The following is a 15,020-nucleotide window of genomic DNA, read 5'->3' on the forward strand; positions in this document are numbered from 1 at the left end:
CTGATGAATTGGATCTGAGGCATAAAAGAGAAGTCGTAGATGACTCCTAAAATTTTTGGCCCAAGCAGTTGGAACTGTGGAGTCGCTGTTTATTGAATTGGAGGAGACATTGAAGTAGCAGGCTTCGGCTGGGCAGTCAAGATTTGTTTTTGGACATGTTAACTTTGAAAGGCCCATTAGATTTATAAATATCAAGTAGGTGATTTGGTATACAAAATAGAATTCCAGCAAGAGATCCAGGCTAGAAATGGAAATTTGAGAGTTAACAATTGAGTTGATATATGAGAAATTTATAGTCTAGCAATATTTATTAAAAACTATACCCTGTAACCTTTTTCTTTTTACTGTATCTTATCTAAGGTTTATTAGCAAAATGCCATATTTTCCTACCACATAAAGAACTTTACCAAGTTCCAGTTTGGATTGGTTCTATTTATCAACCTACTGTTGTGTATCTGATGTTAAAAGTGCACCAGAGGGGCGCCTGGGTGGCTCAGTGGATTAAGCCGCTGCCTTTGGCTCAGGTCATGATCTCAGTGTCCTGGGATCAAGCCCCACATCGGGCTCTCTGCTCAGCAGGGAGCCTGTTTCCCACTCTGTCTCTGCCTGCCTCTCTACCTACTTGTGATCTCTCTCTCTGTCAAATAAAATAAATAAAATCTTTAAAAAAAAAAAAAGCACCAGAAATTATGTGATTGGGGGATATGTATTTCCTGTAATAATGTATTTAACCATGCTAATCTGACAGGAAGATGACTATAATAGTAGTATAGACACATGTGTCTATATTTTCAGAGGTTTCTCCTGAACCTTTATTAAAAGGAAGTACTTCTATGTGTATTGTGAAAAAGGTTTGGCACTATTATTTAAATGCCTTATAGGCTTTCTGTGGCAATATTTCTCTTGTAGGAAAAAACAGAACAGCCAGAGAGACAGATCAAAAACAAAAATTGAAAATACGTATGCAAAATATCTAGCAAGGAAGAGACCTTAATTTCTGACTTAGACCCCAAAATAAATTGGTGAAGGGAGAGGGTGAGCCTCAATTTACAGAACTGGTAAAAAGACAGATCTTCTGAGTTCCATTAAGATATGTTTACTTCATATAAAGGTATTTCAGAAAATACTTTTTAAATACCACAGTCTTTTCTGTTGTAACTAATTAACTCTAGTAATATTTTCTGATTGATAATTTCTATATTTCTAGCACTTTGTTTTAGTTCTTCTGTTGTAGGATTTACTTTATTGTGTTATAATAGTCTGTTTACTTTGCAGTTTCTCCCATTAAATGTAAGTTTTCACAGCATTTGTACTATGCCTTGGCACTTAAGCTCTCTGTAAGTATTTGTGAGTAAATGAGTGAACACACATATATACACTGCTAAAGTTTAAAGCTAGTAACCTTGCTTGCTTTTGAAAGTAAATGAATTTTTGAGATTCCAGAGTATGGGTTATGGCCATATGTCTCTTCTGAGTACCACATTTTGAGTTGATGCTTTCAGACAAACATTATATTCCTACAGAATGCACATAGCAACAATACTAACCAAAGTTAGTGAGGCACACATTTTGCCTATTGTTATTTGTTCTTTTTTTCCTTGTGGTAATGGATTTATGCAAAAATCATCACAACTTTAGCCCAGACTCTTGTAGTGAAAGGGGCATACATTGCAAATAGTAGGCTGAGCTTAGAATTTAGCCCGTAGTAGCATGTCTCATAAGAAATTTCCTGCGCACATTTTAAAAATCTTTTACTCGTCCTTCCCATATCCAGGTAGATGGTAGAGTTATAGGCCAACTTTCTCTTTCGTAATAATTATACTTTCAAAAGCATTTTCATAAACCTTTATTCCTTTGAGCTTTACAAAACAAAAATACCCTGAGCCTTTATTGTTCCAGTGCAGATTTAAGTACCTGAGAACATTTATTTTTGCAGCCATGTATTTTATTTCCAGATCCATATAGTTTGTTTATACACGTATGTGTATATGTGTGTGTATGTATATATCTGTATACACATATTTATGTCATGTGATTCTATAACAGATTAATAAGGTTTATTGGAAGAAGCTTTCTCTGATATTGTTGATGCAGTAATAAAATCTTAAAAATGTTAGTTTATAGAAAATTATTATATTCTAAATTAGCTATAAAATTATTACCAAAATAATAAAACTCTATAATCATTATTGTTATGCTTATTTTCATTTGGCTTTCTTGACCCCACTCCTTCCTGAATTTTATCTAATTCTTCTGACTCTTTTGCTCTAAGTTCTTGGTCTTCAAGTCTCTTTTCCTGCTTAGCACCTTTTCCATAATTCCCTAGATGAGTGTTACCACCTTCTACGGATACTCAGTACTGTATAATTCTACAAAATCTGTTAACCTCTGTTAGGGAGGAATGTGAGTTTTAAGAGCTAGGAGGTTCGGGGCACCTGGGTGGCTCTGTGGGTTAAAACCTCTGCCTTCAGCTCAGGTCATGATCCCACGGTCCTGGGATCAAGCCCCACTTCAGGCTCTCTGCTCAGCAGGAAGCCTGCTTCCTCCTCTCTGCCTGCCTCTCTGCCTACTTGTGATCTCTGTCTGTCAAATAAATAAATAAAATCTTAAAAAAAAAAAAAAAAAGAGCTAAGAGGTTTGTTACCACTCCAAAATACAGCTTAGGAAGGTCTAAGGTTAGAATAAACCATCAGATAAGAGACTTGTGTTACTGTGTTTGTCCAGGTATCAGATACCTGATCAAGGACATTGTGGATATAAAGAGGGGGATGTATGCAAGAAATATTTGTGGGGAATAATCAGTGGAACTTTGCTGTTGATTGTGTGTAGCAAGGAAAACAGTTGAAGACCCTGAAATTGCCAGCTTCAGAATCATGCTGTTATTAATAATTGACATAGAGGTACATTTTTGGGTGGGAGGTAGTGAGATAAGTTTTGGACAGAGTAACTTTGGGTCCCTAGCATGGCATTGTCAGGCTATTAGTTTTACTCGTCCCTCCACACCTGGCCCTTGCCTCCCTCACTCACTGTATTCCATTACTATTGGTCTAAGAACTTCCTTTTAGGAAAATTAATTTCTTTGTGGTTATGATCAACAGTAGAAATTGTAATATGTGAAAAGCAATTCCTTGTTTCCTACCCACATTCCCATTATCCTCATCTTTTGACCCTTCCCTCCAACAAGAAAGATTACTTAGAAAAAAAAAAAAAAAGAAAGACAGATTACTTAGAATGGTATTTACCACCATCACTCTTACCACCTCATGCCATACCCACCCAACCTCTGAGATATGGTACGTAAGTTTTTAGTATTTTTTGAAATAAGTGAGTCAACTGGATAGAGATCTTTGAAGAAAAAACTTTATGAAGTGTTTCTGATTAAAACATCAGTCAATGAATAGAGTAACCCCTCATTCATCTGGTTTCATTAGGTAATAAATAATGCTGCATAAGATAATTGAAACTTATCCCAAAATGGTTTTTTTAATAGATTTTATGTATAGAGGTTTTTATATGATGTTTAATAATAACACTATGTAGGTTTTACTTAATGTGTATATGTGTATATATACCTTTAATAGCTCCAAATAGTTTTTTTATAATGTTTTATATGATTTACTACCTTCTAGTAAGTAGTAATAAGTAGTCGGGAACATTCCCCTTGCTCCACACTTAACCCGTCCTGAAGGATAGAAATAGCTTTTTGTTTCAGAGCTTCGGAATGAGTGTCAGGAGCCCTAGGTTCTAGTCCAAGGTCTAACAGTAAATTCCTATGTGAGATACTTTGTTTTTTTTAATCATTGAATCTGTGGAATCTAGTATAGTGCCTGGCATGTAGTAGGTGCTTAGCAAATATTTTTTGAAACAAATCATTGTTTTATGCCTACTTTACCACTCCTTTCCTGATTTATTACTTGGACTTCATTACTACCTAGTAAATAAGCTTCTGAATTTTTAATATAGTAGGAATATCTAGGTTTTAATTGAAGTGAACTGTTAAACTTAATTTATGCTGCCTTTTAGGTGCTTTGTGGAATTTTTGGCCTTCTTGATGTTTTATTGTTTTTAAAGTTGTCCCAAAAATGATCTTCTAATTTATTGAGAGTAGTTTGCTTATTGTGAGTATATTCTGTATGCCTTTATTATATGTAAGCAGTGTCTTATTTACAAGGATGCAGCCCATGTCCTCAAGGATTTTATAACCTAGATGAAGAGACACAGAAGTGGAATTAGAAGAGAAAAATTAAATGTTGGATCTTGAAGCATTGACCCACAGGTACAGTGGGAGTTTTGGGAATAGATCCATGTGGACTGAAGCAGTAAGAAAAGAATTCAAGAAGGAGATGAATCTTGAATTGGTTTTGGGGAGTAGTTAAGATTTTGATAAGCATCAAGATGGAGAAATGACATTTTAAGTCCGGGCAGTAGCGTACAGGAAAGAAAGCTGGGTTAAACATGTTCAGACAAGCCTGACTGGATTCCTATGGGTAAAAGGACTAGTGTGAAATGAAAGTAGGTGGACTTAGTGTGAGTTTTACTCTAGCTCCATGAACCGGAAGGGGTCTGAGGATAGACTTTAGAGGAATCCCTGTGTTTAGATGAGGAAAAAACCCTACATTTTTATGTTTTCACTAACAGGAACCTATAAATGAAATTCAGTATTTCCTTCTATGGACAGTCCCCATTTACAGTGGTTCAACTTAAAATTTTTCAACTTTCTGATGATGCAAACGAGATATGTGTTCAGCAGAAATGATACTTCGAATTTTGAATTTCCATCTTTTCCTTGGCTAGCAATATGTACTGCCGGATTCTTTTGTGTGCTGGGCAGCACAGCAACCCACAGCCTCCAGTCAGCCATGAAACTGTGAGGGTGAACAACCAATGTTTGCTTACAGAACCTTTCTGCTCCCAAACAGCCATTGTGTTTTTCACATTCAGTACACTGTTCAATAAATTACATGAGATAGTTAACACTTTATTATAAAATCGGCTTTGTTTAGATGATTTTGCCCTTATGTAAGTGTTCTGAGCACATTTAAGGTAGCTAAGCTAACTTGTGATGTTCTGTAGGTTAGGTGTATCCAATGAATTTTTGACTTACAGTGTTTTCAGGTTACAATGGGGTTATGATGGTTGGAACCCCATCATAACTCAAGAAAGATCTGTATTAGGATTTTAAACAGTAAAGCACAGTAGTATTAGCAGTGGCCGTGACTTTATTACTAATGGTAAAGCACAGATATTTCCATATTACTTTATTATTGATTATTGATATTTCTTAATATAATTTATGCAGATTACTTCAAAATTAAGGTTATTAGACTTCTGCTAGATTTTATTTTATTGAGTATTAGTAAAGAAGCATATAAACATATCACAAATACAGGTTTAAAAGAAACTTGGTAACTTTCAGTATTTTTTTTTAATTTCTTTGTAATCATTTTGCATTTGTATTCATTATGCATTCTTTGTAATCATTTATGCATTTAAATCCATTTTTTAAAATTATATTTTTAGTAAAACTGACTCTTTGTAATCCTACATACTGTATTTAATGCATTTAAAAATATTATGAGAAGATATCTGTAGCCTTCAGACTGCCGAAGGGGTCAGTGACACCAGATGGGAAAAGGCCTTGAAAGCCATACCAAAGAGTTCTAGTTGAAATGATAAGTAGAGGAGGAGTCTAATAAATTTTTTGTTTGTTTTGATTACAGAATAAATGCAAGTTAACTTAGAAAACATTTTTAATTTCGTTAAGTTTAAAAAAGAGGGAGTTCTTTATTTCACAGCTATAAAGTTTACAAGGTAACAAAAACTTGTCTGTCATCCCACATTCATTATCCTTATACTCTTCATGTATCTGTTCCAGTTTATTAAGTTCTTCTGCAAAGGAGTGAAATATTTATTAAAGTGATTATATAGGAGCATTTTTAATCTGCTGTACTGGGCTTCATAGGTCAAATAGGAAAACTTTGGTGGCAGGGAGGTAAGCTGTGGGTCTGGTCATTGAAATGTGGGATGACTGGGGTAGTGTGGTGGCGGTAGGGGTGGAGTAGAATTGGCGATTCTAACTAAGAGCTATTAAGAACTTAAAGGGCTTGGTGGTAAACATGGGAGCTAAAATGCATGGAGTGGCGTAAGGGAAAAGAATAGTCCCTAATTGGGATTCCTGGAATAATACTGTACAGGTTCATAGTACTTTATCTGTAACCCAAGGCCAACTGTTTCGGAATTCAAATGTTTTTGAATTTTAGAAAGAAAACATGGTATTTTTATTGTATACTATGTAATATCCCCAGTAAGGTCTGAGGCATCGCCCAGAGGGAACTCTGAACCAGGAGTTAGAAAGCCACAAATACATTTCTGGCCCTCAATCTACCACGGATTGAAGTTTTTGATAATTAATATACTACTTAATTTTCTGAATCTTGCAAAATGAGAGTAATGACTACCAAGCCTTCTCAGTGGTTTTTCATGAAGATCAAATGATATGATGAATTAGAAAGTAGCCAGTAAAAGCCTCTGCCTTCGGCTCAGGTCATGATCCCAAGGTCCTAGGATCGAGCTCTCTGCTTCTCGGGGAGCCTGCTTCCTCCTCTCTCTCTGCCTGCCTCTCTGCCTACTTGTGATCTCTGTCTGTCAAATAAATAAATAAAATCTTAAAAAAAAAAAAAAGAAATTAACCAGTAAAACTCAAAATATTTTAAGAAGTTTAGTTATTGCAATATGGTAGATGAGGATCCTGAAAAGGTTATTGTATTTGATCTGAATAAAACTCTTACCAAGGGGGGAAATTTCGAGGTCGGTTAAGACAAAATCAAAGCCACAGTATTACTACTCAATAGAGAAGTTTGGCACGGCATGAATGGTAAGAGACAGATGGCCTAGCATAGCATATCCATTCCTTACATTGCTATGGCAGGTTTTTTTTTTTATGTTTGTGTTTCTCATGTGATGAGGAGGAGGCAAAGGGCAGGAACTACACCCATTCTCTTTGCTTAGTGCCTTGAATAAAGTAGCTATTTTCATAAATAGTTTTGTGAATAAATACTTGCTGGACAAGACTTAACTGATAAGGAAATACTTTCTGGTATGAGTATATACATGGATTATGTTTAAGATGATTAAGACTTAAACATGTTCAAAGGTTGAAGGGAGAGATGAGAAGAAAGGTAGGTGGCTGGTTTCCTCAAGATGGGGGTGGGGGATAGCATCTGGAGCCATGGATGAAAGTGCTGGTCTTCCTAGTAAGAGACTGTTTGCTGCAAAATGCACCAAACCCAGGAGGTTGTACTATTGAATTCTTAAAACTTCAAGCCCCCCTTTTTTTTTAAAGCTTTTATTTATTAATTTGACAGAGAGAAATCACAAGTAGACGGAGAGGCAGCCAGAGAGAGAGAGATAGGGAAACAGGCTCCCTGCTGAGCAGAGAGCCTGATGCGGGACTCAATCTCAGGACCCTGAGATCATGACCTGAGCCGAAAGCAGCGGCTTAACCCACTGAACCACGCAGGCGCCCCAAAACTTCAAGCCCTTGATAACAATTTCAGAGTGTAGAAGGAAAACGGTAAACTCCCCAGTTCTTTTTACAAAGCCAGTGTAACATGATAATAAAATATGAGCGTAAAAGATTGCACACCAATCTCACAACAGTTGGTGCAAAAAATGATTAATAAAACTATCAAATGGAAACTACCATTATGTTAACAGAATAATACTGTAATGAAGTAGAATGCAATGTAGAATGTAGAAATGATACATTCATTCATATGTTAGTAGGTGAGAGAGGGTTATGAATATCTTGAAGCGTAAAAAAAGGGGAGATCGACATTTATTTCTAATATTCCTTCATAAAACAGGAATAAATGAGTATACCTAAGATTTGACATATCTCAGACCAGAAGTCTGCATTTTGTTATTAGAAATAAATATTAAATTCCTTTTTAAAAGTCATGAATCAAGAAAAGTCTGGCCAGCATTAACTATTCTATAATATTGTCTTTGGAATACTGCCCAATGTAATCAGACTAAAAAACAAAAAAATTATTGAAAGGGAGAAGGCAAATTTATCTATAGATGACATTGTATGTCTGGAAAAGACGAAAAGAATCTACTTTACTGTGAGTAATGAGATTTCATTATAGGTAGTTATAAAATTTTAAAAATCATTTAAAGTATTTTTTTGATCTTTGAAAGTCCATCTATATGGATTAATAAATGGGAATCTTCATTCTTAAATACTTTTTTTTTTTTTTTTGCCTTCTAGGGAATACACAGACTGACTTTAATCTTATCATCTCTAAGTAAATTGCGTGTGTTTTGAATGAGACACTTTCCACCTTAACTTTTTTTTTTTTAAGATTTTATTTATTTGAAACAGAACAAGCAGGGAGGAGGGACAGAGGGGGAGAGAGAGAGACAGACTTCCCCCACTGAGCAGGGAGCCCAATGTGGGGCTCAATCCCAGGACCCAGAGATCGTGACCTGGCTGAAGGCAGATGCTTAACCGCTGAAGGCAGATGCTTAACCGCCTGGGCCACTCAGATGCTCCTCTGTGTTAACTTTTAAACACTGTTTTGAAATAAATTTGTAGCAGTGGATAGTTATTTTTAAGATCTTTTTAAAATTCTTGTTACTTTTGATACTTGCTGTGTTACTTGGTAATGCTAGGGAAGGTGTAATCTGATCTTTGAGCCATATTTGGTAAATAATAATTTTGTATAGAACCCACAGTTCTATCAGTGATAGGAAAATTATTGCCCAAATGTAAGGCTTTTCTTTTCCCTTAAAGCATTTCCTGACTCAAAGACCAAGTTCTATCTTGCATGGAAATAGTTTTGTTTTTTAAAAGTATAGCATCTTCCAGATCTATAACTTTTTAACAAAAGTATATGGACAAAGGTATTTTCTCCTTTATTTGTAGGGAAAAGAATTCATGTCTCCTTCTTTACCACTGATTTTGTTTATATCCTAAAAGTAAATTGTTTTATTTTTATTCATCATTAGCTCCTGACTTGGGCTCTCACACATTCCCTTTATAGCTAGCTGTTCTGAAATCAGTTTGATAAATCAGTTATATCTCTTTCGATGTGATGCGGTTGAGATATTTAAACCTAAAGCTTATCATATAGCTGTTGCTTTAGCTTATATAAAAATGAAACTTAAGTATACCCATATGTTTAGAATAAAAAAATGTTGTTTCATTCTGTAGTAATACAGAAAAATATATTGAATACTCACTGTATGCCAGGTTCTTCTACACTTCAGTTAATCCTCTTGACAGCCCAGTGAGGTAGGGTGTGGTATCCCACTTAATAGAAAAGAAACTTGTTCAGAGTTTTAGTGTGATTCCATCCTGAAACCAGATTTGAACCTGGATCTGTCTCTACAGAATTTTTTCACCAACAACATACCGTCACAAAAGATGGGAAATTTACATTTTCTTAAAAACTGCTTTGATTCTGTTTCACTTTGCTGTGTTGGCTGGTCACAAGAAATGCAAGGAGTTCTTTGAATCTTCCTCTTCACTGTGTGTGTGTGTGTGTGTGTGTGTGTGTGTGTGTTTTGTTGTTGTTGGTTTTTTTGCTGTTACAGTTCTCACAGTCTGCCATCATTTGACAGTTGCAGAGCATTCAGTTTATTTTGACTGCTATGACATTTGTTCCTTAGAGAAACTCCTGCAGGTGCCAATTCATCAAGCATAAGGATATCGTTTCCAGGCCCTTGTACAACAGTCTACCATTTTTAGTATCCTACATTTCTGTAACCTTTGTAGTTACAGGGTTTGTTTTTTTTTTTTTCCTATGGACCTAACAAATTTATACCAAAAAAAAAATCAGTCTATTTTGGTAATGGAAAAAAGAGTTTCCAGTGTGGTTACGAACCACATCTTATGAGCTGTTCTTTGCCTCCTACTTTAAGGATTACCAAGTATTTTTAAAAAATTGGAACCTGAAATTCAGTTCATTGCTTGGATGCATTTCTTAAGAAACCTCTGAGAATTGATTGTAGGAAATTAGGGGAGAAGTTAGAAGATGACTGGAAATGAGATAGTGAGAGAAGAGCAGAATGACTGGAAGATGAGGACTTTACAATTTTAATTTTACCACTGAAAGTAGATTTGTTGTTTTTCTCTTTCTGCTATACTCTGTGGTCCCATATTGCACAGTCTGTTGCAAAAAGCCTGTATAGATTTCATATAGGCCACTGTTTGAACATCTGGAACTGGGAGTCTGTAGAGTAGAATTGGGTAAAGTAAGACAATGACTTAACTAATGTAAATAGCATCTTTTGGGAACTTGGAACTTAAGAGATCCTTTTTCCATCTCAGTATTTTATGTGAGAGTCACTGGGGACTAACTCACTGCTTTTAGATCTCATAATGTTATCTGGTCACGTTTCTTATTCTGCCTACCCCTAGTTTACTCCAGTTTCTCTTCTGCTTTCAAGGCTCCAGACCCAGTTCCTGGACCTGCCCTGGAAAAGAAGTATCCAGTAGAGATGAGCTCACTGCAGTTACTTAATTAAAAATTTGTAAGCTACAAAAATGGCAATGGGCCAATCAAGAACAGCTACAATTTGAATTTTTCTATTTCCAGGTATGCTAAAGTCCATGGCACCAGTTAAGCTTAGCTTGCGTAACTGCTTTACTATGACAATTATAATAACCAAAACTTTACTTTCAACATCTGTAGTCCTCTTGCTTTCAAGTTTAGTAACATGCCTAACATCTAGATAACATGCAGCTACTCTTGACTTTAACATACCCTTTGCCTGAATATTTCTAATTTAACTTGTTTGCTAGTAGTAGCAAACTAATACAAAAACAGTTAAAAATAAATTAGAAATTAGGCCCTGTACATGTACAAAAGATACTCTGGTCTTCATTGAAAAGTAAACACAACAAAACTCTTCCATTAAGAGGTTCACATATAGTATAAGTAGCACAGGGAATTAAATAAGTGATCTTAGTTCTCACAACTATTCTATACTACAAACGTCTTCACATAGAATTAATATATTCTTCAGTAATTGGAAATCATAGGATTTCTGAATTGAACCAGATAATGTATTATATAGTACTTTTTAACCTGAAGAATTTTAAATGTAAGTATATAATATTGCTGTATTTTTACTTAGTTGTTCAAAATAAATCAGATAAGAAAGTCATAGTAGTTGGAATTGTCCTGGAATATAACAACACAACCAAAAACTGAGGTTTCCTGTTGCCTTAGATATTAATGGAGTAAAAACTACTTATGGTTGGTTAGAGGGCAGAGGGCAATTAGCTTTTTAGGACTTTTATTACTTTTACCCATTTGTATAGATTTAGAAACAGGATTAATCCATAAAAAGTAACTTTATTTACTAAGTGGGCAGATAGCCATACATATCTTTTGTTTTTATTTCTTTATTTTTTTCTAAAGATTTATTGGAGGTGGGGAGCCGAAGGACAGAATCTCCAAGCAGACTCCCCACCATGCGTGGACCCCAACAGGGGCTCAGTCCTATGACATTTGAGATTATGACCTAGCCAAAACCAAGAGTTGGACACTTAACCAACTGAGCCACCCAGGCGACCCTCCATATCTTTTGCTTTTAAAGTTCAAGTCAGAGGAATTGAACAGAGGAATTTTATATCCCAACTGTGATTTTGCAAGATGATTCTAATATCCTTAACTTGTGCTTTAAAAATTCTCTCCTCCATTGTTAATGTATAATGAATTTAATGTCAGCCGGTGTATTCAGCATTGGGTCACTGATTATGTCCCACATGATTTGTTTGGTATTGAAAGGATTGTATCTCATGAAATGTTAGGACATTATAAAATTAGGACTGGAAAGGGATCTGCTGCCAGAGTTACTATAGGATCATTACTGCTGTCACAGGAATTGGAGGGGAGAAAGTGCATTTGAATTTCAAGTCTTACTAGTTATCACTGGGGCTATTGGTAATGATGAGATTTTTCTACATTACCTAAAATGCAATTTTTGTATAAAACACTGTAATAGGCACAGTAGGTATGTGGAAATGAATAAACCTTGCTTTCAGTGATCTTACAGACAAGTAATACCAAAAAAGTACTGTAATAGGGGTGTGAATTGTGTACTGGAGAGTACCAGAAAGAATCAGCTTTGTGGGGAAGGTAACATTTCTACTGCGCCTTGAAGAACAGATAAAATTCTTTTGAGAGAATGGCAAGAATATTTCTAAGTTGTGGAAATGAAAGTATATAACATGTCCTAGAAATTGTGAGCATTCCAGTGTGCCTAGACAACAGTGTATGGGATAAGATAGAAGATGGATCTATGTCGTGCGTGCTTTCAAATGTCATGTGAAAGAGTTGGGACTTCAGTAGTAGGTAATGGGAATTATTGGAGATTTCTTAGCATTGGCGTACTTAAGTAGGTGAGTCTTTTGAAAAGCTGACTGAGGTAGAATAAGGGTTGACTTGATGAAGTCGGAGTAGGTGGTAGTAATACCTAATTAAAGACAACATTCATTGTTGTATGTACCACACGCTATGTGTGAAGAGTTTTACCTGAAATTTCTCATTTAATCCTCAATACGGGAATGTGAGAGGTAACTGAAATAATACATACTAGGCATTTAGCACAGGACCTGGCCCAAAGTAATGATGAATCATTAATGCTGAATCATGGCGATTATACTGTAAACTCAGAGAAAAGTGTTCTTGTCCACCTTTATGTGTGATAACTTTCTATAAGAATATTGTGTTTATTGAAGAAGTAACATAAACCTCTTTTTCTAATACCCCTTGCCTCTTTCTTTTAAGTTAAACTATCCCATTAGTGAATGAATACTTCAGTTGGACAGCTGCACATTAGTTCACACTGAGTTAGCCTTCTGTTGAAAAAAAGGCGGGTGGGGGGGGGTACCTGGCTTTTTGTTTTAACAGGACTGAGCATAGAGATAGTCATGCACCTAAACATAAAGCCCATACATAAGATTTAAATCAAAATGTGACTATAGATCTCCACTGTCAAGCATCCGGAAAAGTGGTAATTGTTGCAGCTTAACTATAGCAGTAACAGTTTTAATATAGATAAATTAGCTTTAAGTTATTTGGAAGTATATATAGTTGGCTAAATACAGGTACTTTGAAACTATTCTACTCTTACTCTCCCATCCATGTTCCAGAATGTATTCTGATGGGTCGTCTTCCATCCATGTGTCCCTTTACCTAGCTCCCTCTCCAAAATCATTAGCATGTGTTCTTTTTCTTTTTTAATTAGTTAATTTATTTGGGAAGGCAAGAGAAAGCATGAGTGGGGGGAAGGGGCAGAGGGAGATGGAGAAGCAGGCTCCCTGATGAGCAGAGAGCCTGAGGTTTCGGGACTTAATCCCAGGACCCTGGCATCATGACCTGAGCCGAAGGCAGATGCTGAATCGACTGAGCCATCAGGCGCCCCAGTTAGTGTGTGTTCTTTCAGAACCTTTCCTATGCATTCATATAACAATAATTTTTAAAATCTATTTTTATGTCTTTTTTTTTCTAACAACAAAGTATACTCTTATAATGGATTCTTTTTTCATTCATTAAAGTCATAAAGGTCTTTCCATTTAATTGTTTGGATGTCTTATTCCACTTTAAAAAAAAAAACAAACAGCTGCAGGGTATTCCCTCATATTACTATATAATGTACTTATTCATGCCTCGATAGAGGTTGTTTTTAGTAGTACACACTAAGGTGCCTTCCCTCTTGAAATACCTGTGTTTCTCTCTAGATTAGGCGCTTTAATTTATGTAGACAAAGAGCTAGACCACTCATGCTTTATTATTCATGACAGATTGCATTCAGCCCACCTCACAGCTGACGGCAGTAGCACTGGGTGGTGACACCACCATTGGGAGCCGCTGGCACAGAACACTGATCTGTGTGTCTGTCCATGATTCTCTTCCATTCAGAGGAGCGGTATTAGCAGTTGTCCTCTCTGCTTCACAAGTGGGGAGGATAAAGAGAGGTCATGGATATGTGCTTGTAGAAGTCCAGTATAAATCTGAATTCTACTGGATTGTAATCTTCGCAAAAGCAGGAGCTGTATTTTATTCACCTTTAAATGGTTAGAGCGCATTGTCTGGCATATGGTGGGCAGTATTTGTAGAGTGGGTCCCACACAGGAAGGTGACCAGAAGGTGGTTCAGGCCTATAGAATTTTCTTAGATGTATTTTCTACATTATTAGGAATCTATACAGTTTTCACTGCCACCTTTTCAACCTTATCTTACTTCTCTGCCCCACTCAGCCATAATTCTTAAAATTTATCATGTTCCTTTATGGCCTTTCCCCCAATACAAACAGTTGTCAGGGATATCCCATAAGACCTTTATTATTCCTAATGACTAAACTGAAGCACAGCATTCTTTGTGACGTTTCACCTGCCTTTTCCTTAGTTTCTACATTTTAGGTACTTTTTCCTCTTAACCTTCACTACAGTTTATACACCTGTAAATGGCACAGTGTTTGCTGCTGTCTGAAGGCATGCCCACCACTGGGGCATGGCAGGGCCTGGAACTTCAGAGAGAAATCCTCTGTATTGCGAAAATGAGAGGCCTGTTGTTTTTGCTGACTTGTGGGATGCAGCACGTATGATGCAGAGGAGGACCCTTCACATCTTGCGTGATGTGCCTTGCCCTGCTGCTTCAGCCTCATCTTTCATCACACGGTCTCCCTGTGAATCTTTCTCCCTGCACCTCAGTGTTAGTTAGCGACTCTGGCTTCCTGAACTCACCACACTGTTTCACTCCTTTAACTCTTTCCCTAGGCGACTACCCATGCCTGAAATACTCTTTCCTTCTCACTTACCTGGTGAACATGTTTGATCTTCCAAGGCCCGGCTTAGGGATCCCCTTGTTTAATGAATCCTTTCCTTAAATCCTCCCCTTCCCTCAAAACTGACTGGCCCCTCTTTTGTCTCCCCTGTTCACTGCACTTTATATCTGTAACAACTCAGTTATTACATTTATTTATTGAATGTTTATCTTCCCCTA

The 15,020-nt window shown here is 36.4% G+C and overlaps 1 protein-coding gene across 3 annotated transcripts in view; it reads left to right on the top strand.

Moving 5' to 3' along the window:
- TAB2 (TGF-beta activated kinase 1 (MAP3K7) binding protein 2) overlaps window positions 1-15,020 on the top strand; it is a 91,200-nt gene that overhangs the window by 14,670 nt on the left and 61,510 nt on the right. The window contains exon 2 of one of the 3 annotated variants that reach the window (XM_059400916.1): window positions 10,456-10,604. The exons of the other annotated variants lie outside the window; for them this stretch is intronic. The gene's annotated coding sequence lies outside the window, so the exon portion shown is untranslated. The remainder of the gene's footprint in view (window positions 1-10,455; window positions 10,605-15,020) is intronic. 3 annotated transcript variants of the gene reach the window in all.

The sequence above is a fragment of the Mustela nigripes genome, chromosome 5 (assembly GCF_022355385.1).
Source record: "Mustela nigripes isolate SB6536 chromosome 5, MUSNIG.SB6536, whole genome shotgun sequence".
Taxonomy (NCBI): Eukaryota; Metazoa; Chordata; class Mammalia; order Carnivora; family Mustelidae; genus Mustela; species Mustela nigripes.